Source organism: Myotis myotis, unplaced genomic scaffold (genome assembly GCF_014108235.1).
Source record: "Myotis myotis isolate mMyoMyo1 unplaced genomic scaffold, mMyoMyo1.p scaffold_m19_p_17, whole genome shotgun sequence".
NCBI lineage: Eukaryota > Metazoa > Chordata > Mammalia > Chiroptera > Vespertilionidae > Myotis > Myotis myotis.
In genome coordinates, this window is record NW_023416321.1 from 10723303 (window position 1) to 10750961 (window position 27659).

Here is a 27659-nt window from a genome sequence, read left to right on the forward strand (position 1 = left end):
ATTAAGCTTAAAAAATGAAACAGGCTACAAGCAAAGAAAGAATAAAACTGAAGTTTATAAAATTAAAAACTTTTGTGTGTCAAAGGACACGATCAAGAAAGTAAAGAGATGGCCCAGCCAGTGTGTTCAGTGATTAGAGCATCAGTCTGCGCACTGAAGGGTCCTGGGTTCAGTTCCTGGTCAAGGGCACATGCCTGGGTTGCGGGTTTGCTTGTGGGAGGCAATCTATTGATGTGTCTCTCTCACATCAATGTTTCTCTCTCTCTCTCTCTCTCTCTCTCTCTCTCTCTCTCTCTCTCTCTCTCTCTCTCCTCTTCCTCCTCCTCCTCCTCCTCCCTACCTTCCTACCATTCCTTCTGAAAAGCAATGGAAAAAATATCCTCATGTGAGGATTAATAACAACAACAACAAAAAACAGTAGACAACCCAGAGAATGGGAAAAAATATTTGTAAAACTAGATCTGATAAGGGTCTAGTATCCAGAATATAGGGAAAAAACTCCTACAATTCAACAAGAAGAAGACAAATGCCCAGTTTTAAAATGGGCAAAGCATTTGAATAAACTTAAAAACATATACAAATGGCCAATATGTACAGGAAAATAATGCTCATAATCTTTTGTCATTAGAAAAATGCAAATCAAAACCACAATAAGATACTACTCTATACCTAGGAGGCTGGTTATCAGAAGCTGGGAAAGAGCTAGTGTTGGCTGGGACGTGGGAAACTGAAGCCTCACACGTTACTGATGGAATATCAACAGGTACAGCCACTTCTGAAAACAGTTTGGCAGTTCCTCAAACTGTTTAACAGAGAGTTACCATATGACCCAGCAATCCCACTCCCAGGCATATACTCAAGAGAACTGAAAACATACAGTCAAACAAAAACTTGTGTATAAATGTTCACAGCAGCATTGTTCATAACCACCAAAAAGTGGAAACAATCCAAATATACACCAACTGATGAATCCATAAATAAAATACATATCCACACAGTGGAATATTACTGGTCATAAAAAGGAATGAAGCACTGATAGATGAGTCCTGAAAACGTTGTGCTAAGTGAAAGAAGCCACACACAAAAGGCTATGCATTGTATGATCCCATTTACACGAAATAATCAGAGTAAGCCAATCTATGGGAAGTAAATTAGTGACTGTTAAGAGTTAGGGGTAGGAAGGTTCCAGGTTTCTTCTTGGGATGATGAAAATATGTTGGAAATAGATATTGGTAATGGTTGCACAGCCTTCTGAAAATACTAAAAACCAACGGATTGAACACTTACAAATGGTAAATTATATGGTAAATGAATTATACCTCAATTAAAAATAATTAAAAAATGAAATAGGCTATCTGGATGCTAACAGCCCAAAGGTGGTAGAACAATTAATTTCTGAAAACAATGATATTTTATCTAAAATGACTTTACTGACTTACAAACGGGGCTCAAACAGCCGTGATGCAATGAGACTGAGTGGACAACCAGAACTTCCGGGGGGATGCCTGGGCTAAGGGGCTGTATTATCTACCGTCTTGAAATAGGTATGACACTCAATGGGACTGAACCACAACCTAAACCTGGTGTAAGGAAGTTTCTCCAAAGGTGGAAAGAGACATCACCACATTCAACACTGTTCCCTGGGTGATTCCTTTCAATCCTCTGCCTTCATCAGGAAGCACTGAGGCCTGGCCGGTGTGACTCCGCTGGCTGGGTGCTGTCCCACGCATGGAAAGGTTGCCGGTTTGATTCCCGGTCAGGGTACATGCGTGGGTTGCAGGCTTGATCCCCAGTAGAGGGCGTGATTGATGTTGAGAGAGAGAGAGAGAGAGAGAGAAACATTGTTGTGAGAGAGACATCAATCGGTTGCCTCCTGCACTCACCCGGACCAGGGCTGGGGATCGAACCTGCAACCCTTCAGTGTGCAGGCCGACACTCTAACCACTTACCAACACTGGCCGGGGCAAGAAATAGTATTTTTTTTAAAGGTGCCATATAATTATTTAAAAGGACAAGAAAGATGTAGAATGGATAGGCTGTGGAAGGTCCTGTGCAGAGCATGAGATGTGACCTAGGTGCTGAGGGGTGGGGGGGATCTGAAAAGGCAGAGAGGAAATTAAAAGACAGGTTGAGGAGAAGGCTAGTGAGTAAAGCTTCACCATGAATAAGTGCAATATATCCAGGGGGTGATGAAGACACAGCCTCGCCCAAGGCATCTTACAGGCGATTCAGTTAGAATGTAAAGAGCAGGGACAGGAAACAGGGGGCTGAGGAATACAGGCATCACCGAAGGTGGCAGAGAGCCAAAAAGGGGGGAGGTCAACAACATCTGCTCATTAGATGCAAAGGATAAAGAAAGAAAACGATCAGAGATGATTTCGACAATTTAAATTCCCATTCCTACTTGATAAAGCCACAGGCTTAAGCTCCACATTTCAGAACATATCAACCACAAGAAAAAAGATCCCTAACGAAAGATAGCAATAGTAATGAAAAATGCCTAATTTTCTCTTCGTTATACTATAAAGATGATTCTAATATAAAAACACAAACTCAAAGTACTAAACCACAAAAGCCCAGATACTTTAAAAGACAAGGAAATCTATAACATAGCTACCTAAAACCATTTGGAATACCTTCCCAAAGCACTTTTCGTCACCCATATGTTCTCAAACCTGAAGTATTGTTTCCCTTTTGTCTTACTGAAGAAATAGGTTTTAAAGAGATAAGTAGGTTTTGGGAGATAAAGCTTTCTATAAACTCGTGTATAACCACCACATAAGAAAATATTAAAATATGTTCACGTTCACTTCAGGAAACTCTAAAATTTAAAACCACTCCAAAATATGACCACTTCAAAGAAAAGGGGATAATTTCAAAGTCAAGACCAAAACAGCTTCTGATACAAACGGCATGTTTCAGAAACCCAGTTTCATTTTGAGTCTTGTGTGTTTGTTGCCCTCAAGGGATCTGCAACTTTCGAGCAAGATTTTTTCATTAAATGGCAGGTAACAGGTAAAGCAAAGGGGGAAAATCAATACATTTTCACGCTACAACACACCTCAGCTCTCCAGTTTAATGAAAGAAAACCACAGTCCTTATGAACACACACACACACACACACACACACACACACACACAGATACATGTACCATATGGACAGCATCTGTTAGTTACTGTGACAGCACACTAAAATATTAGCTCAAAGCTAAACTAAAGGCATGCAGGAGGCAGCCAATCAATGTTTTTCTCTCATCGATGTTTCTATCGCTCTCCCTCTCCCTCTCTTTCTAAAATCAATAAGACCATTTTTTTAAAAGAAAAAAAGCGGAAGGACATGTGGTGGCCATGTAACACTCTGCTTGTGAGGAGAGAAAACCCCTCAGTGTCACAGAAAATCATTTTGGCTATTTGTTCTCGGGCATAACAACTGGTCAGTACTAACCTCAGCAGGCGAAGCTGATGTTCAAATATGCCATTTTTCCCCACATAGAATTCTTAATCACCCTTTTCCAAATCATGGTTCTCTATACTGAACTGTGAACGACAGTGCTTATTTCAGTAAGACAAAAATACCAAACCACCGTATTTCTGAATGAGCCTGAGGCAAAACACTACCTCCTCATAAACTCCAGAGAAGTTGCTTTTAGGGTAACAATACACACTTTAGACATTTTTTACCCGCACTGGAATGCCTAAAAAATGAGCCTATGAACAGCAAAGGCATCGAGCCCAAGGGAAGTGAACAGACTCCTGGCTTGCAGACAAATGAGTAGGTGGAGAAAACATTTACGTGGGGAGATAAATTTCATTTAATGCCCCCCCCCCTTTTTTTAGTGCTGGGAAAGGGACGGGGAAGAGGGAGAGGGGTGGGCAGCTGGGAGGGGGAGGCCAGGAAGGCAGGAGAGAGGGCGAGTGTGGGGGAGAAGGGAGCTGAGGCGGAAGTCCTATATAATTCTTTTAAAAAATTTTATTGAATTTATTGGGGTGACACTGGTTAATAAAATTATATAGATTTTAGATGTACAATTCTGTAACACATCGTCTCTATGGGCATCTGGGCTGCCTTAGAATCTTGGCTATTGTAAATAATGTTGCGATGAACATATATTCCTTCGAATCAATGTCTCAGGTTTCTTCAGATATATTTCCGGAAGTGGAATTGCTGGGTCATAAGGCAGTTCCATGCCGGGAGCCGATCCATCCTTGCTGTTTCAAGGGACCTGGCATATATGGCATACTGTTCTTAATATGTTTGCTCACCTTCTTGGCACTATGTGTTTCAACCAAGGTCACCTCTCTGAGAAAGGTTGTTTCCCCAGGTAGGGATTTTCCCCTGAAGTTAGGGAGGGAATAAAACCCCTTAACTAAGTGCCAGGCGGGTAGTTAATCACTTTAACTACGAACAATCATGCTTAAGCTACATAATCTTTACTCCCTGGAATGGAGATAAGAAACGTCCTAACCTTTGGAATAGAGATTGATAGGATTGGAATCAACTGGTATAAATACAGATGTAACAAGACAACAGGACACAGAACCTAGACACAGAACCTACACAGAACCTAGAGACAGAAGAACTTCGCTGGAGAGAACATGGCAAAAGATCCTGGACAGAAACTGGCCATAGAACCTAGAGACAGAACCTAGCGAGAGAACCTGGCTACAGAACCTGGATAGAACATGGCAAGAGAACCTGACTAGAACCTGGTGACTGAACCTGGCTGGAGAACCTGGACAGAACCTGGCTGGAGAACCTAGCGAGGGAACATGGCTACAGAACCTGGTTGGAGAACCTATAGAACCAGGCAAGAGAACCCAACCATGCTGATCAACTGAACACTGCCTCTGTGTCATTCCTTCTTCGCCGACTCCGTCCACACCTTTGGGGACCCCTGGACCTGCTGGTGTTGGACCCCGGCAATTCCATTTTTAATTTTTTGAGACACTCCATACTGTTTCCCAAAGTGGCTACACCAGTCTGTAGTCCCACTGACTGCACGAGGGTTCCCTTTCCTACGCATCCTTGGCAACACTTGTTTGCTGACTCATCGCTGATAGCCATTCTGGCAGGTATGAGGTGACATCTCATTGTGGCTGTAATTTGTATTTCTCTGATTGGTGAAGTAGAGCATCTTTTCATATGTCTATTGGCCATCTGCATGTCCTCTATGGAAAAGTGTCTTTTCAGGCCCTTTACCCATTTTTTAATTGGATTGTTTTTTACGTGTTGAGTTATACTAGTTCTTTATAAATTTTAGATATTAACCCCTTGTCAGATGTATCATTAGTGATTATGTTCTCCCATTCTGTGGGTTTTCATTTTGTTGTTTTTTTGTTGTGCAAAAACTTTTTAGTTTGATGTAGTCCCATTTGTGTTTCCCTTGCCTGAGAAGACATATCAGAAAAAAGATTGCTATAAGCAGTGTCTGAGATTTTACTGCTTATGTTTTTTCCTACGATTTTTATAGTTTTGAGTCTTACATTTAAGTCTGTACCCATTTTGAGTTTATTCTTGTGCGTGGGGTAAGAAAGTGGTCTGATTCCTTTTTTTTTGCACGTATCTGTCCCATTCTCCCAATGCCGCTTATCGAACAGACTGTGTTTACTCCACTGCATGCTCTTGCCTTTGTCAAATATTAACTGACCATAAAAATGTGAGCTTATTTCTGGCCTCTATTCTGGTTCCGTTGATTTGTATGTCTGTTTTTATGCCAGTACCATGCTGTTTTGATTACTATGGCCTTGTGGTATAGTTTGATATCAGGTAGCGTGATTCTCCAACTTTGTTCTTTTTCAAGATTGCTGTGGCTATCCAGTGTCTTTTGTGGTTCCATATAAATTTTTGGAACATTTGTTCTAGTTCTGTAAAATATGCCTTTGGTATCTTGAAAAAAATCGCATTCAATCTATATATTGCTTTGCGTAGTATGAACATTTTAATTATGTTAATTCTCCCTACCCATGAATACAGTATATGCTTCCATTTATTTGTATCTTCTTCAATGTCTTATGATTTTCTGAGTATAGGTCTTTTACACATTCTTGAGTAAATTTATTCCAAGGTATTTTTTAATGCAATTTTAAATGGGATTATTTTCTTAGTTTCCCTTTCTGATAGTTCATTATTGGTGTATAAAAATGTAACTGATTTCTAGAAATTTATTTTGTATCTTGCTACTTCATTGAATTCATTTATAAACAGTTCTAGTGTTTTGGGGGAATCTTTAGGGTACTCTATATACAGTATCATGTCATCTGCAAATAATGACAGTTTTACTTCTTTTCAATTTGGGTGCCTTTTACAATGCTTTTCTTAATCTAAAAAAACAACAACACAGCTCTTCACAACATATATGCTATAAACAGTAAAAAATCCCGAATAAATACTAGTTTGCTTGCTTGTTATTTGGTTTTGTAAATAATTTCTGTCATAGCCCAAATCCAATGAGTGGTCAAGATAACCAAGCCAACATGACCAAACAGATTTCCCAGACCAGTCAGTAGCCTGGGAATCTATGACTAAGTCTAATTTCCCTTCATCTATGTATGTCGAAGAAAAGATTTTAATTAGGAATGTGGGTTTTTATTGTAATATCTTTAAATGTACTTCCCTTACCAAAGTCAAAGAATTTTCACACTTTTTCTTTTCTTTTTTTTTAAAAAAAAATATATACTTTTTATTGATTTCAGAAAGGAAGGGAGAGGGAGAGAGAGATAGAAACATCAAGGATAAGAGAGAATCATCGATTGGCTGCCTACTGCACATCCCACACTGGGGTTCCAGCCCGCAACCTGGGCATGTGTCTGACCAGGAATCAAACCGTGACCTCCTGGTTCATAGGTTGACAATCAACCACTGAGCCATGCTGGCCGGGCTACACTTTTTCTATCAGCACTTTGGCAATGTCTTTAAGAAATGTGGATAGAAAAACCACAGATAGTTTTGACCACAGAAACATTGTTCAAGTAATCACTCCGCCCCTCCCAGCTCCTCCCCGACAAAAAAGACCAACAGAAACAAAATACTACATTTATCTAAGCATCACAAAGTTCCTATCAAATAAGTATTTGTCTCTTTCATAAAGGGAGGAAATTAGGGCCCACTGACTAAAAGGTGAGTCACAGGGACTCTCGAGAGCAAAAGCTAGATGAGAATATAATCACAATTCCCTTTTCTTCCTTAAAATGAAATCCAACCAGAGAACAGATGACGTTGAGGGGGGGAGGGAGAGGGTAAGGAAGACTATCTAGATTTTCTAATGTGCCTACAATGAACATCAATAATTTCTGTAATAAACAAAACCACTGATCCTAAACTTGAAAAAATGAATGAATTCATCAAACCCATTCAAATTCACATTTAAGATCATTTAGATGCAAGTGTGGATGAAAGAAAAATTTTTAAAAGTACAAACATAATGTAACCAAGCATGAAAACACTTAAAATGTACACTAAACCTCAAAATATCATTAGACTTTTATAAATGTCAACACATTTATTTATTTATTTATTTATTTATTTATTTATTTTGAGAGAGAGGTGTTGAGAAAGAGAGAGGCACCGACTGGTTGCTTCCTGATCGCACCCTGATTGGGGCTTGGGGATCAAACCTGAAAGCCAGGTATGTGCCCTTAACTGGGATTCGAACCCACAATCCCCTGGTTTGCGATTGAGGGCAGATGCTCTAACCACTGAGCCACTGGCCAGCGCTCAACACATTTATTGATCATCTATTACGTGTGAGATCTTCTAAACCAGCAGTGGCCAACCTTTCGGGCCTCGCGGACCACCGGTTGGCGACCGCTGTTAAACTGTATTTTCCTAAAGAATTTGGATCATGTAACTCCCTAGCTACAAACTCTTTATTGGTTTCTACAGCCTTGGAATAAAGTACAAACTGCTAGCAAAGCATTACAAACCCTGCACCATCTGAGCCCAACTGACTTTTCAGTCCTTGCTCCCAAAGTCCTCCTCTCCCACCAACATCCTCATGCTATTTCTCAAATGCACCTTGAACTTTCTCCACCACTGACCCTGTGATTATGCCATTCTTTCCTTCTGCCTAGAACACTCCACCACCCATGGTAAAATCCTAGCCATCTTTCAACATCTAACTCAAATGCAACTCCTTGAAGCTTTTCTTGACCACTATTTTTCTTTTCCTAGAATGCTTCAGAGAATTTTTTTCTAAGAAAAACGTGGTATGCCAATGGAAGAAACACTCAAGAGTTCCACTGAAGCTGGGAGGAAAGTGATTTTTAAAAATTCATATCTACTTGGTGTTGCCAATTTCGTTCTCCTCTCCCTAAACTGTTTCAAGGAATGGTTCAAATTAATACAGCGAGTTTGGACAGCAAGGTTTCAGAAGGAATTCTTTGCATTAGCAAATGTAGAGTAAAAGACACCCAAGTACTACCCTACCTATAATGGTATTTTGCTTCAAGGCCAGCACCTTTTTCTTCTTCAAGAATCACTTAATACTTACATTCTTTCAGAGCAAGACATTACAGACAGAGAAACCATCTGGCAAAGTACACTCCTGACGATTACTTTCAATTAACAGACAAGTTAATTTCCTAGTAAACGAAAGGTGGCTATTTCCTACATGCTCCTGGCGACAGGGACTTGTAACTGCATGGGCCAGAGCTACACTCATCCATGTCATAAATCATGTTTCTGCAAGTTTTCCACGCTGCCCTAAAATGGCCTTGGGCAGAACTGTCTGTAAACATCAAAAGATAACTTTCAAAGATATCAATGTCAAAGGTAACTGTTTAAATAAATACAGAGATCCAGATACATTATGTACATACATATGACTAAAAAAAAATCTATGAGCAGAGAGTCAAGCTTATTGAAGTAGAGTTTAAGTAGAGTTTATTGTAAACTATAATCCCAGAAAGCTAAGATATAGCTATATTATAAAACATCAACATTAGACTATAGATTGTTAACTACAATATTACCTATGTAATTTTAACTTATAGATATGATACAGACCATCACTGTATTATTATGTTTAGTTCCAAAGGACAAACTGTAGCTGTAAATCAAGTTATTTCATATGGATTCGATATATAATTATGAAACAGTTCTAGATCTGGAACTGTCCAAGCCTGCAACAGTTGGTGTTTGTGGACATGTCTTTCAGCACTCAGTGTACCACCTGGCCCAAAAGACATAAATCATCTTTAAAGAAAAGAAAAAACCTAACTTTCAATTTGAGGTGACGAAAAGGTTGAGGAAAGACTGGAAGGCAGAACAGACTATCTTTTGGATTTTGTGATAATACCAGACAAGTTAGAATAGATGCAGAAATGTATATATATTCTTTACCTGAACGAAACAGGAAGAAATTGCCATTTGAAATTAGATCTTTTTCTACTATGTATGTATTTTCCAAATTTAAGTTAAACATCTTCGCACTTAGCAATATTAAGTGTTTTTAAGGTTACCATATGATGTGAGCTTCAAAAATATTTTATGTCAAACAGCTATAAAAGTAAAAATGTATCTGCTTTTGAAAAAACCTATACCTCTAAAAGTTTTTGCTGTGTAGTATATATAAAGATTATTCTTTTTCTCTTTGTGAATAACCTTTTAGATAACAGCTATATTCTAAGATAATCTGGCTTTACCCACTAAGAAACTACAAATAGCCTATTAAGAAAAAGATGACTTGTCCACTAAAACTTATATTAAGATCAGTCTTCATATTTAAAACTCTATTATTATTTAGAAAATTATCTAGCTTATTTTCTTCTCTAGACTAGATAAACTAAATGTGAGTTTCATATGCTAAGTCTAACGAAGTGCTCAAATCCTACCTGCCTAATAGCATCAGTTTAATTAGCTGCTTCACAGAAGGGTCTCTCAACCCTCAACCTCAGCACAGTTGACATTTTAGACCAGAGAATTCTTTGCTAGAATATTTAACAACATCACTGGCCTCTACCCACTAGATGCCAATAGCACACGCCTGGTCCCACTCGTGACAAAGATGTGTCCAAACATTGTCAAATGTCCCCTGGAGGCAAAACTGGCTTTGGATGAGAACCACGGCTTTACATGTTTATACTTTAATTATTATTCCCATGTTTGGGCAAAAAGAAGGGGAAATGGCATTACTGCAATTAAAGCAAAAAATCTGATCAAATGCAGTCTTTAATAGAAATGATGAGGCCTCAGCCGTTATTAAAGTGCAGTGTACATATAATTATATGCCACCACCGAGTCATTGATAGGTCTACCTAATTTCTAAATATTCAAAACTAGGTTACCTATACTTAAGTTTTTCATGTTGCTATTTGTTTAAAACCCTGGGTTTCCAAAGAGTTTAAATATTTGGCAGTTATTAAAATTACATTAAGTAAAAATATTTTTAATAATTAGCAATTCACAAAGGATTGTGATTTCAATATTATGAAATGAGATAGTAAAATAAATATTTAGCAGTTACAAAAACAAATCCTGCAAGAGCTATAATTATTTTTAAGACATTTTTCCATCATACTTAACTCCTTTAAGGATAAAAGAATACAGAGTTTTCTCCCAAGTTTGGCTTGGGAACTCTCTTAATATTGTGAAAATACAAGCCAGGTCTTTGAGAATGTAAAAAGAAATGGCTTGAAATTACTTTGCCCCTCTAAGTATCTTAATATTTAATTTTAAATAGGACATTACAATTTTCCTATGGATCAATTAGGGGACACTTTTATTTTTTAAAAATCTTCATCTGAGGACATGTTAACTGATGTTTAGAGAGTGGGAGGGAGGGGAGAGAGAGAGAGAAACATAGATGTGAGAGAGAAACATTGATTGGCTGCCTCCCACATGTGCCTGGACAGAGATTGAACCACAACCTAGGTATGTGTCCTGACGAGGAATCGAACAGACAACTAACTTTTTGGTGTGGAGGAAGACGCTCCAACTGACTGAGCTACTTGGCTAGGGAGGGGGCACTTAAAAAAAAAATAGCCCTAGCTGGTTTGACTCAGTGGATAGAGCACTGGCCTGTGAGCTGAAGGGTCCTGGGTTTGAGTCCCGGTCAAGGACACGTACCAGCTGGGGGCATGTAGGAGGAAACCAATCGATGTATCTCTTTCACATCGATGTTTCTCTCTCTGTCTCTCCCCCTCACTTCCACTCTCAAAAAATCAATGGAAAAAATATCCTCAGGTGAGGATTAAAAATATATACATATATATTTAATAGGTATACATTCGCATGAATCAAAAGTCTTAAGAACAGAAGAACATGTAGTAAATTGAGCATCATTACTCATGCTAGCCAAAACCAGAAACAACCTGAATGTTCATCAATGGTAGTATGAACAAATAAATGATAATATACTAGAGGCCCGATGCATGAAATTCGTGCAAGGGGCTCAGCGCTTCCCTCCCTCCCCCCCTTCATCCAGAAGGATGTCTGGTCTAATTAGCATATTACCCTTTTATTATTATAGCTAGCATATAATGGAGTATTACATGAGAATAAACTATTGTTATATACAATATGGGTAGGCGATTCTCATTTCCTTCCTTCAGTACATAGTACAAATGAGTCCATATTGTATTCCACTTATAAGAAGCTCAAAAACAACAAAAACAAGCAAAACTAACCTATGATGATAGAACTCAGAATAGGGGCAACCTTTGGGAGAGCAGTCACTGGGAGGGATAGGAGAGGCTGCTTCTGGTTCTATAAATAACCTATGTAATCTGCTGACTATACAGAAGATTCTATGATTCTTCTGTGTATACCTATGAATTCCCTACTTTTCTATGTTACTGTCTACTTTAATTAAAATTTTACTTAAAAAAAAATACAGCGAAGCATCTCCCTCCAACCCAGTTGCCTCAGTCATCCAGTTCACTCTTCCAACTGACAACCAATACAAGTTTCTGATAAACAGATTATTTGTTTCTTAGAGTTATTCTGTAATATGTAGGGAAATCCCCACCCAACTTTTTTACAATCAGTAACACATTCTATGCACGTTATATGCCTTGTTATTTTCATTAACAATACAGCTTAAAGATTTCCACAGCAATATACAGTTTCTTCATTCTTTTTGCAGCTATATAAAACCTGTTCTATTTCATGACTATACCCTAATTTATTTAACCAATTCTACACTGATGGGCATTTAGTTTTTTCTAAACTTTTGCTGAGTTAATTTAACTGATTTTACATGCAAAGGAAGGAAGGAACAAAGGAAGGAAGAAAAGAAAAAAAAAGGAAGGAAGGAGGGAAGGAAGGAAAGAAGAAAGGAAGAGAAAATTGTAAGGCTCTCTAATAGTACATGAATACAGGAAAGTCCCTGGGCATCGGGGTTACAGTCTTAAGAGGAACTGAAAAGAATACAGATTTGTCCATATAATTGAGATCACCAACACTCTACTTGCCACCTCCTCAAACAAACACACTTTACTATGTGTTTCAATGTTCACAGGCCACTGATATTACTCTAGATATATTAAAATGACACATTCAAAAGGGTGAAAACAATTCATAAGGGTCTAGTTATAAATCTCATTTTATAAGTAACAGAGTGACTTAAGAAGTTATGTCCCATTGATTAATTAGAAGTTATGTCCCATTGAATCCCCCAAATTGAATAAAATATTTAAAGCTGAAAAGTATAAATATAATAAAGACTATATTCTTCCCTAGCATTAAAGACAAACGGAGCTACCCAATGCTGATACTCTGTGAAATCCAAGTAAGAGTCATAACCCTCTGATGCCACATGCATAGTAAAGAGCAAAAAATTCAGCTACAGTCATTCTTTGCATCATTCCTATTTGTTCTCTTCCAACAATCCCTTCTCACCACACACTGACTGGTTTATCTAGAAACTGACAGAAGCATCTTGTTATCTACTAGGCCATTTTACTCTAGGTAAACCAGAAAAAACAATAGTTAAAAAAATAGCACCCCTCCTTCCCAAGAAAAAGTTTACTTAAAAAATATAGTATAGCCCTGCCAAAACCGGTTTGGCTCAGTGGATAGAGCGTTGGCCTGCGGACTGAAAGGTCCCGGGTTCGATTCCGGTCAAGGGCATGTACCTGGGTTGCGGGCACATCCCCAGTAGGAGATGTGCAGGAGGCAGCTGATCGATGTTTCTCTCTCATCGATGTTTCTAGCTCTCTCCCTTCCTCTCTGTAAAAAATCAATAAAATATATTTTAAAAAAATATATATAAATAAATATATATATATATATATATATATATATATATATATATATATAGTATAGCCCTAGCTGGTTTGGCTCAGTGGATAGCGCGTCCACCCACAGACTGAAGGGTCCGGGGTTCGATTCCAGTCAAGGGCATGTACCTCAATTGCAGGCTCAATCCCAGGTCCTGGTCAGATGCGTGAGGGAGACACCAATTGATGTGTCTCTCTTACATCGATAGTTCTTTGTGTCTCTCCTCCTCACTTCTACACTCTCTAAAAATCAATGGAAAAATATCTTCAGGTAAGGATTAACTAAAAAAAAAAAAAGGTATTATAATTGAGAAAAAGATACATAACTCAATCATCTAAATTGTATTTGTTTAGTCAGTCTGGGTTCACATAGCATAAGTGCTATTATTAAACATTCTGGCCAAGATTAAGTTTTTTCAAGTGTCCTGCAAAATCAAGGTGAGCGAGGCTAAGATCATTGTTTACCAATCCGTCTTTATCATCAATCCAATACCAGTGACTGATTCCACTGATGGGCAAGCCCCTAGAGCTGGCTCAAAAATAAATGAAAATAAAGATTAGCAGATTCCCTTGAGGTAATCCTGATGTGTCTACCTTATGTGAAAAGTCTCTAGGTAACTCGTGGGCTCACAGACTTATCACAATAATATCCTGCAAAAGTGACAGACTAAGAAATCCTATTTTAAAAGCTCTATGCACTGAATAAAACTCTAATCATGCCCTTGAATCTACTTTTCAAAGTAATCAATCTCTTAAATTGTTTTTAAAAAAGTCATAGTTTACCATAAAACTCCCTTTTTGGTTAAAAACAAGGCTGGGAACTACACACAATCTGTAGGAATAGGCCTGAAGTGGAGAGTTGGTCAAATCAGATAGGTAAAGGAACCTTACCTTTGTTTCCTTCTCCCACCAAAGCAAAAATGCCGAAGGCACTCAAACCTCTAGCTAGCTCTAATAACAGTTTATAACTGAACCTCGGAAGAGCAAGAGGAATCTTTAAGAGAAAATGTTCCTAAATGTTTGTAAAAATCAAAGATACCTGCTATATAAATAAACAGATTAACTGAAAAAGCATCTGATGTCGTCACTGATTCTAGCAAGCACTCTGTGGCTTTCATTAACCATGAAAATGTACACGAGGCTTTGCACATGATTCAACTGTGGACACAGAACTCATTGAGATACATTAATGTCTTAAAACACCCCTTTTACCGTATAAACTTGAATAGGCTTAAAACAAGCACAGCCTGTGGGGAACACTAGAACTAGGAGCCAAGTTTTATTGTCTACCAAGTTCAGCCAGCCATACAGCAACATATCAAAGTTCCAATAAGCACGCTGCACCTGCAAGACTGAGGTACGCTCCAAGACAAATATTTGCAACTTTTCATCCCAAATCTGCACAGATGAAAGTATGCAGATTGCAGCACCAGACTTCTACATCTTGGAAGCCAAAACAATCTGTAGTTACACTCCACACCAACGGTGCCTTACCATTTACTGAGTCCTTAATACTCCCTCAATACTAGCGCTAGGAACCGTGCTAGAGGTTTCATGTATTATCTCCAGTCCTCACAGCAAATTCCAATCCGCTGACGAGGAAACTGAGACCAGCGAGGTCAGGGTGACTTGCCCAAGGCCATGAAGCCAGTAAGTGGTGGAGCCGGGACTCAAACCCAGTCCTGCCCGGCTCCAAAGAAGCAGCTCCCTGCTCCCCCTCCAGCAGCAGCTAGAGCCTAGCTGCTGGAGTCACTCACTGCAGAACCAGGGCACCTCTATCAGAGTAGATTCACGTGCTAACTGCTGGACACGAGGGCAAACAGCTGAGAAAAATATCAAACCGAAGCACAAGACCCAAGAGTTCCCAGCAAGGAAATGCAGTCACCTCCTTGAGGATAACTAGCTCCAAAGGCTACGGTTCAAAATGCAAGAGAATCCACAGGCCTTGCAAACTGTGCTGTTGGCTGTCTCTCAACTGACTTTTTAGAACAAGGGAAATGAAACTCGAGAGTATTTCTGGTCAAATTATCTAAAACCCTTTAGAAAAGGGCTTTTTTAAAAACAGTTTGTTTTTACAATTCACTTCAATAGGCTTCAGACAAGCAAGGACAAAATCACATCAGGAGCATTACTAATCAACTTTTTCTCTACAGACTTGAAAAGTATTTTCTTACCACACTACAAGGTGGCTTCCCATACTGAGAGCAGAAATGGAAACAGCTCTGGGCGTCACGCATCAGATCTTGAGGCCACAGTTGCAGACAGTAGGTGCTGTCTCCCTCGAGTAGGGGCTGCTGATCTGAAACCTCCTACGGGAAGGGTGTCGAAGAAGAGTGTTGAAGAAACTACAGCGGGCTGTTTGCATTAACGAGGGAGCTGCTGGCACCACTACTCCTGGTGTTTCACTGCCATGCAATTGTTTTCCAGCTTCCAAGCCCTGAATCTGGCAGAGAGCGTGCTGTTCTCACAGCCGCATGTGCTATATGATCAGCTGCTCTGTGGTATGTGGGTGTTTAACTAGGTAAGCGACTGGTCAGAAGAGGTTCTGCAATATTAAAAACCAAGGGAAGCACCCTGTCCCAAGATCTTAATGATCTGTCACTATACTATGCTGACAAAGCAAAGTGACATACTAATATTTGCAACTTTGAAATGGTTTGGGTTCAGGACAGGCAAATAATTTCCGACAGTAAAATTTCAGGCATGACACGAACAAAAAACATAACCTGTAATATAAACCACTTCAAGCATGTTTATTAGACAATAAAAAATGTGATATTTGCAATCTCAGCATTCTTCCAAACTTCTTAGGGTACACTACATAATTTATTAGAATAAATGCTACTCTTCAGCTATGTGGAACAGATTCTATGCAAGATTCCAAGGCTCCCTTGCCTTCCCCAAAGCTGTTAAGACAATGAATTCCCTAGCCCCGTGGTTGGCAAACTGCGGCTCGCGAGCCACATGCGGCTCTTTGGCCCCTTGAGTGTGGCTCTTCCTAAGCCTTAGGAGTACCCTAATTAAGTTAATAACAATGTACCTACCTATCTAGTTTAAAAAATTTGGCTCTCAAAAAAAAAAAAAATTGGCTCTCAAAAGAAATTTCAATCGTTGTGCTGTTGATAGTTGGCTCTGTTGACTAATGAGTTTGCCGACCACTGCCCTAGCCTCTCAAACCCCCAAAATGCAAAAAAATTTAAGGTCTCAAAGGATTCTTTAAGTGGAAAATATTGTCAGAATTGGAAGCTCCTGGAGAGCTGGAGACTGTGCTTCTTTAATGTCACTGCCCATCACGACACTTTCGCGAAGCTGGAATGAAATATGATCAAAATGCAGAATGATTTAAAGACTAGCTGACGGCTGCCCCCTACTTATTGACAGGCTGGTGCAATGTTCATCCCCGGTTCTAGATTTTAAAACATGGAGCCTAAACTCCCTAACTACAATTAAAATCCTTCCATTATAACAAAATTTAAAAATGGATGCTTTTGATGGCAACTTGTCACCTGGAATAAAGATATGCAATAATATTTAATAAAGTTGAAAAAAATCTTCCTCATGGAGCAGGTGCTCTACTAGGGGAACGATAAAGTCTTGTAAGAGATCAGGTCAACCTCAACCAACAAATAAAGGTTCTGGACAGGCATCATAAAACAGACCACTGACTTTGCGGCTGAAATTAGAATTCAGTGCAAGGAACATACATTACCAAGTGGTCAAATGTAGACAAATTATTCTGACTCCTGTTTTAACTTTGTGAAACTCTCACATACATGCTTTTTATAGGAAGACAGGGAAATGCTACCTTACAAATATCTAACTCACGGCAATAAAAATAACAAAACACAAGGAAGAACACATGTACAATCTGTTTTGTTGCTTATTGCTTAGGAGCAAAGTCATGTCAAGCCTTAAGAAAAACAAAAACAAATCCCCTCCACCCCACGCAAAACTTAAGTTCCTTTCACTTTTTCATAATATAGATCTTATCCTGAGGTCCCCAAACCAGCTTCAAGATGACTGTAATTACACACAAAACCATGTCTATTTCACCAAGAGCACCCAAAAAGGCTTCAGTGACCTCAAAGAAAGGTTAAGAACCCCTCAAGTAGGCATTTCCAGATACACTGAAACTCAGCAGTGAACATTGTAAACAAAATTATACCAACGGCAGCGTCTACCAGTGGTTCTCCACCTTCTGGCCCTTTAAATACAGTTCTTCATGTTGTGACCCAACCATAAAATTATTTTCGTTGCTACTTCATCACTGTAATGTTGCTACTGTTATGAATCGTCATGTAAATATCTGATATGCAGGACGGTCTTAGGCAAACCCTGTGAAAGGGTCGTTCGACCGCCAAAGGGGTCGCGACCCACAGGTTGAGAACGGCTGGCTCTAGCTAAACACATGTGCACAGTCCTCATGCCAACAACCAAGCTTTGCCTGCCGGCTCCCGGGATCACAGGGCAGCTCGCCACTCTCCACGCAGCTTCACATGGGAACATCACCTGCATTCTGCACACACACACACACATGCCAGCCACAGCAGCTCTGCACTCCCTAGGCACACACATGTTGTCAACAAAGCATGTGTGTGCTTGTGGCCATTTCCAGAACAATACCGGCCTGACCATCTGGGGGTGAGCCCACACCATCTTCCCAAAATATTGCCTTATTTACTACTCCTTGAGGATAGATGTTAAACATGACAGCCAAAGAAGAAGAAATTTCCCCTACACCATAGGTGTCTAAATAACCGGGCAAAAGCATCACTCAGGCTATTACTGAGGGTCCCCTGGAGACGCACAGAAGGGAAACACTGTAATAACGCTGCTTGAGCAGGGGGACAATCAAAGACAGGCTCAGGGAGACACATCCCGAGAACATGGTGTGGCAAGCACCCTTCTCCCAAGGCAAAAGCACATTCCTGTGATTGGGACAAGCCATTCCTGACAATGGATCGCGATGACAGTGGCCGCTCAGCAATCAGGAAGTGTGTGTGTGTGTGTGTGTGTGTGTGGTGGGGGAGGGAGGAACTAGATGTGATCAGAGATTGGCCCTCTTCAAAGAAGAGCATATGGGATCTTAAATTGTGAAGGCAGACTTGGAGGGTGAGGCAGGGGCGGTTAGCTTTTCTAGGGGAGACATCCTTCGACAATGAACACGTTATGCGCCCAGGGAACAGGGGTGTCACTGCCTCCAGTGTCTCCCATCTAGGAGTCTTCAGCAGAGCTGGGTTGGAGGGGAGGCGGAGGGGGGTGGAGAAAGGTCGGCATTGCCCCCCGGGGTGAGTGTGGGGAGGCTGCACACGAGATGCATTTGATCTCGGGCGGCACAATACTCCGGGGGTGGGAGGTCCGGGCGCCACCGCTGGGCGGGGGAGGCAGCGGGTGCAAGCCGCCAGCTGCAGGGCAGCACGTTCGTCGGGGACGGATGCAAACCTCCCCTCGGCCCGCGAACCCGTGCAGACCCAGCCCCCTCAGCCTCGGGGCCAGCGGACTCTGCACAACTGAAGCCCAGCCCGGATCCGGGAGCTGAGGCGGGCGCCCCCGGCCCAAGCGCGGGGCCAGAGGAGCACAGCGCCCGGGGCCTCCCAGCCGGATGGGGGCTGCTCCGGCCTAGTGCACGCAGCTGCCTCGGCGAAGGGTTACCCCGGCGCCCGGAGCCCCGGCCGGCCAGGCGGACGGCTGCACGGGGCGCAGCCGCGTCGGCGGCGTGTGCGTGGAGGGGGGGGCTGGGGTCCCTACTCACCCGGGCCGGCCGCCTCCGCCTCCGCCGCCCCGACCGCCGCCTCGGCGGTCCATCCTGCGGCGGGGCCCTGTAGCCGCGGTGCTCGAGTAACAACCGCCGGCCGGGCCGGCCCCTCCCCCCTGCCCAACGTCCGTCCTCAGGGCCGCTCCGCAAACCCGGCCTCGGCCGCCGCCGCCGCCGCCGCCGCAGCGCTACGTGGCCGCCGCTCCGACGTCTCGCGACTCCCTTCCGAGCGCGCGAGGGCGAGCGGGGCCGGCGGGGCGGGCGGCGCGCGGGGAGGGAGGCAGGGGAGGGGGTGTGCGCGTGTGGATGTGTGTGCGGAGCGGGGGGCGGGGAGGAGGGGAGCGCGGCGGCGAGAGCGCGCGCGCGCCCGCGGCCCCGTCCCTCGCCGGCCCCCCCCACCCCCCGCCCAACAGGGATCCCGACACCTCCCTCCGCCCGGCCCCCTGGCATCCCGGCCGCTGGGCGCGGCGGCGCGCATGCGCAGGCCTGGGGCCGGCCCGAGTGCACCTTTTCTCCCTCCCGCCACCGCGTGAGCGCTCCGCCGACCAGATAACCGCCGGCCCCCGCTCCACCCCCGCCCGCGCCCACTCCGCCCACTCCCGGGCGCCCAGGTAAAGGCGCGCACTGCGCGTGCGCAGCGCCCTCCCGGGGGCTGGGGGCGTGGCTGCAGAAAGGAAGCCCAGACGCCGAGGGGGCGGGAGCTGGGGGCGGGGGGTGCGGGACCGCACGAGACAGGACAGGGGGCGGGTGAGGATTAGGCGGAGGCGAAGTGAAGAAAGCGGGGGCCAAAGTTGAAAAGTGAGCCCAAATGAGACTTAGAAGTAGAAGAGCCTTTGGCTTATGAGATAAAGTGAAAAAAGAGGAAAAAATCTTGACCGTGGCCTCCTTGTGACAGGAAGGGCGATGTGAGTGACAGAAGACAGACATAAAGGAGGCAAGCTAATACGCAGTGTGATCACTGGCCAGATGAGTGAGAAAAACCAGTAAAAAGTGGAGACATTTAGAGATTGCCAGAATGGTGTGAAAAACAGTTTGAGAGCGGCGCTCGCCCGTTCCATGGCCAGGAATAGGGAAGGGGATGTGTGTGGGCTTGAGACATAGAGCTGCTGCAAGAAAGGAAGCCTCCATTGTAAGCATTACAGCATTATGACTAATTAGCTATTAATCATTAATATAATTAATGCTACTATTAGCTAACAAGTTAGCACTTATCCCAGTTGAGAGCCAAGAGAGGGTATCCATAATGGAAGGTGCTTGGAGTACAGAGAAGGGAAATGAAGGAGGCAAGAGAAGCCCTGAGACAGCAACTTGAAGGATCTTGACCTTTTCTCACCATAATCCAAACTTCCTTGATGTTTTTCTTTTTAAAATACTTTTTATTTATTTTTATTGATTTCAGAGAAGAAGGAAGAGGGGGAGAGAGATAGAAATATCAATGATGAAAATCATTGATTGGCTGCCTCCTGCACGCCCCCTACTGGGGATCGAGCCCGAAACCCAGGCATGTGCCCTTGACCGGAATGGAACCCGGGACCCTTCAGTCCTCAGGCCAGTGCTCTATCCACTGAGCCAAAACGGCTGGGGCTTGATGTTTTTCAAATCTTATCCTAATTACGTAATTCTCCTATTATTTTTTAAATATATATTTTTTTATTTTGGAGGGAGAAGTGCGAGGGAGAGAGAAACATTGATCAGTTGCCTTCCATACACGCCCCAACCAGGGATGGAACCTGCAACCCAGGCAAGTGCCCTGACCGGGAATTGAACCGGCAGCCTTTCAGTGCACAGGACAACACTCAACCGACTCAGCCGTTCTGGCTGGGCCTCCTATTATTAAAAGCACACTTAATAAATTTTCTTGCACTAAGGCTGACATCTCCACACAGTTTTAATACAGATGCAGCCACTTCTCCCCAAAATAGCATCATATATATATATATATATATATATATATATATATATATATATCTCCTGAATCTGGGATAAGGTTAGGGAAGACATTGAAACTTTATAAATAAAGGGGTTCTTCAAGGTCCCTTCCAAAAGCAGATGCTTGGTGTTTATTACACTTTGACTCGAGACCCCAGGAATGGTAATTTGGCAACTTTGGGTCATGTTCTTCAATAGTGGATAAACACTAACAATGATGTCCTGTTTCAGCAGGTAGAGAAATCTGTGGGTAGAACAGGGAGAAATAAGCTTGAAGAAGTAAAAGGAAAGACTTAGATCCAATGCGAGAAAGGACTTGGCATGTGTGGGGGCTGGTGAGCCCAGAACATCTCGCTTTGCCTTCTGGGACACTTGATCCCTTCCCCACCCTCTCCCTGTCAGGGCTGTCCTGCCTGGAAGAGATGGGGTGCAGAGTGACAGCTAAAGAAACAAGGTGACCTTCCATTCTCTAGAACTCTCCGCCCACAGGCCAACGCTCTGACGGGCTCCTGGTAATTAGAACAGTAAGTAATATTCTTCCCTTCTGTGTGAGGAGTGCTTTATGGTGTTTTTTCAGGGAGGTTGGGTTCATTATCTCATCAGATCTTCCAGAAACCCTGTGAGGCAGGCAGGGCAGGTATTGTTCCCAATGAAGGATGTTCAAGCCAAGGAATGTTTAATAGTGCAGCCGAAGCCACCCAGCCCAGTACACAATGGAGCCAGAACAAGACCCAGGTTCATCACTTTCTGTTCTTTCAGAGGGTTTAACAGGCCCGTTCTGAAAAACGGCTACGTATTCCTCTGTAGTAAAAACAGGCAGCCTTGGCATTTGGTGGAGAGTAATTCTAATATTCCGTTCAACATCCACATCTCCCTTATCCAATGCCCGCCTCCCCCTTCTTTCTCTCTCTAGGACCCTGGGACTTGCCTCCGTGTATCTGAACCCTTGGTGATTGGTGCTTTGGAAGGCCTTGGGCCTCAGGGCTAGCAAGGAGATTCTATTTCCTTTGCTCTCTCTTAACTCCTCCCCTTCACACACCTACCAAGAGAAGGGGGCTGCCAACCAGTGTCATCACTTGACATGTCACAAGAAGAGGGCATTTGCTCTTAGTCAGACTACTAATTTCAGTGCCTCCCTTCTTCAGCGCTGGCACTGCAGCTTAGCAGTCATGGCAGACAACAGTTAGCACCCACCCCTGGCACTGTTGGGAGATCAAACTTCTGTCAGCTGGTTTTCTGGCCATGGGTAGAATTCTCCATTAACATTCTCATGAAGGCAGTGGTCAGAAACCAGCAGAACCCATTTTTTTTTTTTTTAATTAAAAAGTTTTAGGAAAAAGTTCTGTACACGTTGACAGTCCTAAAAACCTTCAGAAATTTCATTTAAAGCGTAACAGAGCTGCCTGGCCAGTGTGGCTCAGTGGTTGAGTGTCGACCTATGAACCAGGAGGTCACAGTTCGATTCCTGGTCAGGGCACATGCCTGGATTTCGGGCTCGATCCGCAGTGTGGGGTGTGCAGGAGGCAGCCGATCAATGATTCTGTCTCATCATTGATGTTTCTATCTCTCTCTCACTCTCCCTTCCTCTCTGAAATCACTAAAAATATATTTTAAAATAAAATAAAGAGCAACAGAGCTATCTGGTCTCTGTGACGTGAACTGGATGGCTTGGTACAAGTCCCCTGTTCACTGTATTTCTTTGCTCCTCAAGTTTCCAGGGATGTTCCCTTAGTCAGTTATAGTTCTTACCACCTGTACTTATAGAGGGGCCAGTGCGAGCCTGCCCACGCATTAACTACATGGCCCCATCCTACCGCACCCAGACTTGGAGCCAGACCAGAGCCCTGGCCATGGTCTCCTAGGCTCGCATACTTGAGTGTTGTGACCTTTGCTCAATCACTTTACTTTTAAGCTTTGTGAAAAGAGGGGATTGCATGGTTCTTAGAGTCTGCCAGATTGGGTACCTAGGGTTCTACTCTAGAAAGCTGACCGTGTTCATTAATACCTTGTAATTCCTTTCCTAAGAATTACTACTCGATTCTCATCTCTGAGCCTTTCTCACAGGGAACTGCTCCTTTTACACAATGGAGAAAGCCGTCCTGGACTCCCCTTTTCATTCACCTTTTCCCAGGGCTCTGAGGGACAGTGTGGAGAGACAGCGCCACAAGCTGGGCTTTTGGCTTTTCTGTCGTGGGGTTTGGATGCATACGCACACGCATGTACTCATATGCATGCAAACTAGAGGGGTATGGGCCCTGGGCCTCTGTGTTGTTCCCACTATTTGTTTTGAACAGATGAGATCTGGATTTGAAGGGTCACATGACCAGAACTATAAAACCTGGGTCTTCAGGTTGCAGGTTCCCCACCCGGGGTCAGGGTCAGGGTTAGGGTTAGGGTTAGGGCTACCATTCGATGTGTCCCTCTCACCTCACCTCACTCTGTGCCCCTCACCGCCCACCACCCCTACTTGAATTCTAGTGAAAAGTTAAATGCCAGAATGCCCTAGAAGAAAAAGGAAGGATGCACTAAAAGGCCGGCTGTGTTCCGCCCTGGGGATAGACATGAGCGGGGCTATTGGGACAGCCAGTGTCGCCTGGGCCTCAAGCTTGTTTTAACTGCAACATGCATGGCCGGGGCTGTCATGGGGTTCACAGCTACAGTTTCTTTTATCAGCTTCTCCGTTTGAAGCATCCCAGAGTTTGGATTTTGATTACTCTGGTGAACTTATCATCAAAATGCTTTTTTTTTTCTTTTAGAGAAAATTTTTATGAGTTTATTTGAGCCAAACTGACAACATGTGCTGGGGAATGAGCTCTCAAATGTTCCTCAAAATGCATTTGATAATTTTTTAAAAACCATATTTATATGACAATTTCTACAAATCTTCCTTTTGCATTACCCCATTTAATCCTTCCCTCCACAGGAAGGAGGAAGGGCAGAAAAATGTTGTTCCCCCTATTTTTTTTTTCAACAGATGGGGTCTGGATTTGAAGGGTCACATGAAAGGAACTAAACCCTGGGTCTCCAGGTTGCAGGTTCCGCACCCCAGGTCAGGGTTAGGATTAGAGCTAGGGCTACCAGTTGATGTGTCTCTCTCACATTGATGTTTTTTTCTCTCTCTCCCCACTCCTCTCTCTCTTCCATCTCTCTCTTCCCCTCCTCCCTCCCTTCTACTCTCTCCAGAAATCAATGGGAAAAAATGCCCTAGGGTGAGGATTAAAAAAAAAAAGAAAAGAAACATCTTCAACCATTTTCCTAATTCAAACCACTGCAAAACCATCAGGTAACCCTGCATATACCATCTTTACTGATAGAAAGAAAGATCAACTCAGTCCCTGTCTTATTGTTCCAGGGCCTGGATTCATCTTTATTCATGCAAGATGGCCAGTGAGGACAGTGGGGAGGTGGGCTTTGGAATCTGAGGGACATTGGTACTAGTGAAGTGAGGCCACCACCCCACTTGCAACAGCTTAGCTTTCTGGGTTAGGGTGTGGGCAGCTGAGGGCAGGGGCCTAGCAGAGCATCCTCTCTAAGTGTACCGCTGCAGCCCAATTCCTGGGGTGTGTGGGAGTGTGTGTGAGGGGGTAGAAGAGGGGGTAGATCCTGCCTCAGGCTCTGTCTGCACCACACTGCTCTAAGGTAGTCAGGCCCTAATTGTGTTTGAGTCTTTAAAGAGGCTCACCGATTCTTTACAGCAGCACGCTTAATTGTTGTCTGTAATTGAGGTGACATATGCCCCAGAGGCATGTACTGAGGTCCAATGGAAGAGATGGTTTTGTAAAAATTGGTGTTAATTAATTAAAGAAGGCAGTTGCACGGGGCTGTGAGTTAGTGCCAGACTTCGTAACCCTAAACCAGCCAACCCACCCAACCGGCCTCACCACCTAAGGAACAATCCCCAAGTTCACCAAGGTGGGGTGGGAGACCTGGGAAGCGGGGACTGAAAGGGAGAAAGGTGGGGCGCAGGGAACCCTCTCTTAGTTTTCATGACCCCCCCAAAGGCTTGGCTCCTGAGAACTGTTTGGCCACCACCCTAAGACGTGTTGCGGGGGCTAGGAAACTGCAGGAAAGAGAAGGCAAAATCAAAGGAGGGAGGTGAGATTGTGGGCGAGGGGCAGAGAAGGGAGGAGAAAGGTGCAGAGCTGGGGTCTGGGCTGGGAGGGGGAGCTGTTGGCAGGAGTGAAGCATGATGGAGCCACTCAGGTAGAAACTGGGCAGATTCCAGGGTGGAAAGGACCCTGTGGGCGGGGCTCAGGGGAGATAGGACGTGGATGTGGGGGCGGCAACATGGTGCCTGGGGCCTCTGGCATTCAGTGGAGGTATTAATTAAACCCCTGACCTGAGGTCTGTAGCGGAGCTGTGGCAGCCTTTCATAGGAGCTGGGCTGAGAACAATCACAACAATAATAATAACAATTAACCATAATGAGACCTTATCTGCAGTAAGTTGTTTCTAGGGCTTTGTAGGCATTAAGTCATTAGTTCCCCAGGCCCCGGAGGGCCACCTTTTTTCTAGAAGTCTTGGAGGTGCAAGAGGATTCAGTTCGGCCTGCTGCCATTGGCTGGGCGGGTGAGTTCACTGACAGAGCCGTACAAACCAGGGTTTCTTAGGGCTTCATGAACTGTTATAATCTTTTGCATTTAGAAAATAGTGCGTAAAAGGGATAAGTTCAGAAATGTGGAAATCGGCCACCACCAGTATCTACACAACTTTGATGTGAACACTCAGGTCCTGCCTGAGAGCACCAGACGGAGCCACGTGCTGCATCAGAGAGTGGCCCGGAGATGACCATGAAGTGACCGTGTTTGTGAAGCTCTAGCTGGGAGGATTGAGCCCTGGCCTGAAGATAGGGTACATGGAAGGATCTCAGGTCTCCATCCCCACCTCCTACCCCCTCCTCACCCCCCGACCAAGAAGGGAAATTTCGAAGGAGGGGTTCAGGGAAGTAAAAAGAGGAGGGTCATTCTAGAATGGGAGTCACATGGGATGGAGCCTGGGAGCCAAAGTCTTCCTCGAACCCCAGTGCCAACAGTTACTAGCCTTCAGATTTCAACTGTTCTTGCGTTTGTGTTTCCTGTAACAGTGGTTACTGCAAACTTTACACATTCGATTCAAAATCACACTGTCACCTGCATCTCAAAGATGATGAAAGTCTTCATCATCATCCCTAGTCAAGATCAAAGACAGCATTGTATAGCACCTTTAAAAAAAGAAAAAGAAAAAGATTTCAGTGTGCTTAAACAGATGGGCAGGCGAGATCCAGAGCAAGAACTGAGCTGGAACGAATCGTAGAGCTGGGCAGCAGAAAGATCTCTGTCAGGGCTGAAGAGCCATCACCATTCATGACAGTGAAATAAGAGGGACCAGTCCTCATCGTTCTGAAACCCGCCATCTCTCTAGAGCCAAAGCCTGCCTTCCTTCCCTGGGTTACTACTGTGCAAAGAAAGTTACCTGTAAGAAGGCACTGGGATTTTCAGGGCTTGAATACCAGTCAACCTTGTAGATTGCATCAAAGAGTAATCTGGTTAACAAAGTAGTACTAAAAATATCGTAACATTTGAGACAGACTCAAGTTATTCATGGTTGATCTGAAATTCTAATTTAACTGGATGTCTTCTATTTTATCTGGCAACGCTACCTGCAGGTAAAACCACCAGGAGATTCACCCTAACTCCTCTGGAGTTTCTTAGATAAAGATGCAATAGGAAGGAGAGAAATACTTTGATTGCTTCACATTCCTTGGTACTGGGAATGGGAGACAGAGAAGATGGCCAACGATGTATTAGGGAAGCGGGAGACCCAGACCCAGGTGCCCACCGACGCTGGTAGGCGCACTCATGCCCACCCTGGGTGCGTGGGTCACCAGGTCTTTAACTGGCTCCCTGGCGGACCGCATAGCTGCTTCAGAGCCTCCGGAGAGAACACCACCTGCCCACACCTTGATTTGAAACTTCTGACCCCCAGAACTGTTAGAGAAGAAATCCGTGTTGCTTTAAGCCACTAAATTGGTGGTAATTTGTTACAGCAGCATCGGGAAACGAAATCCTTATTGCCTAAAGGGAAATCTGAACTGCTTTACAAGGCATTCAAGGGCCTTCTGTTATCTGCCTAACTGCCCCCTCCCCTCTCCCCCACCCCAGTCTTTACCCACAGAACTTCTCCAGGATCCTCAACAGGTCACGCCCTCTCTTATTCCCATGCCTTTGTATGTGCTGTTTCTTCCACCTGAACACCCTCTGCTCACGTGTTTGTCTGGCAAATTCCTCATCCTTTCTACAGCTCAGCTCAAATAACACCTCCTCTGTGAAGTCTTTCCTGCTTTTCCCTCGAGGAACTTAGGGCTCCTTTCCTGCTCCTCTGCGGCACTTCAATTGCACTCCTGTTAAAGCAGGTCCATGTGATAAGGGCCCAACTGTTCCTTCCTGGGACAATAAGCCATTTGAGGGCATGGAGCCTCTCTTTAGACCTTGCGTCTCCCTTAGCACTAGCACAGTCCCTGGCACATCAAATAAAGGTCCCCAGCCCTGACTGGTTTGGCTCGGTAAATGGAGCGTCGGCCTGTGTACTGAGGGGCCCCAGGTTCGATTCCGGTCAAGGGCATGTGCCTTGGTTGCAGGCACATCCCCAGTGGGGAGTGTGCAGGAGGCAACTGATCGATGTTTCTCTCTCATCGATGTTTCTGACTCTCTGTCCCTCTCCCTTCCTCTCTGTAGAAAATCAAATATATATAATAAATAAAGGTCCCCAGAGACTACAG

The 27659-nt window shown here is 43.7% G+C and overlaps 1 protein-coding gene and 1 long non-coding RNA gene across 5 annotated transcripts in view; one reads left to right on the plus strand and one right to left on the minus strand.

The window, feature by feature from the left end:
* ZNF652 (zinc finger protein 652) overlaps positions 1-19270 on the minus strand; it is a 40545-nt gene extending 21275 nt beyond the window's left edge. The window contains exons 1-2 of one of the 4 annotated variants that reach the window (XM_036339266.1): positions 18971-19266; positions 15393-15527 (exon numbers count right to left, since the gene is read on the minus strand). The gene's annotated coding sequence lies outside the window, so the exon portion shown is untranslated. Of the gene's footprint in view, positions 1-13347; positions 13462-15392; positions 15528-18970 lie in introns of those variants that run through there. The other 3 variants (XM_036339269.1, XM_036339265.1, XM_036339267.1) reach the window with 3 other exon arrangements.
* A 195-nt stretch (positions 19271-19465) lies between these two features.
* On the plus strand, positions 19466-27487 carry LOC118671273. The gene is made up of 4 exons (XR_004972708.1): positions 19466-19584; positions 21305-21426; positions 24086-24185; positions 25547-27487. It is a non-coding gene; the product is annotated as an uncharacterized LOC118671273 (long non-coding RNA).
* The last annotated feature ends 172 nt before the right edge of the window (positions 27488-27659 follow it).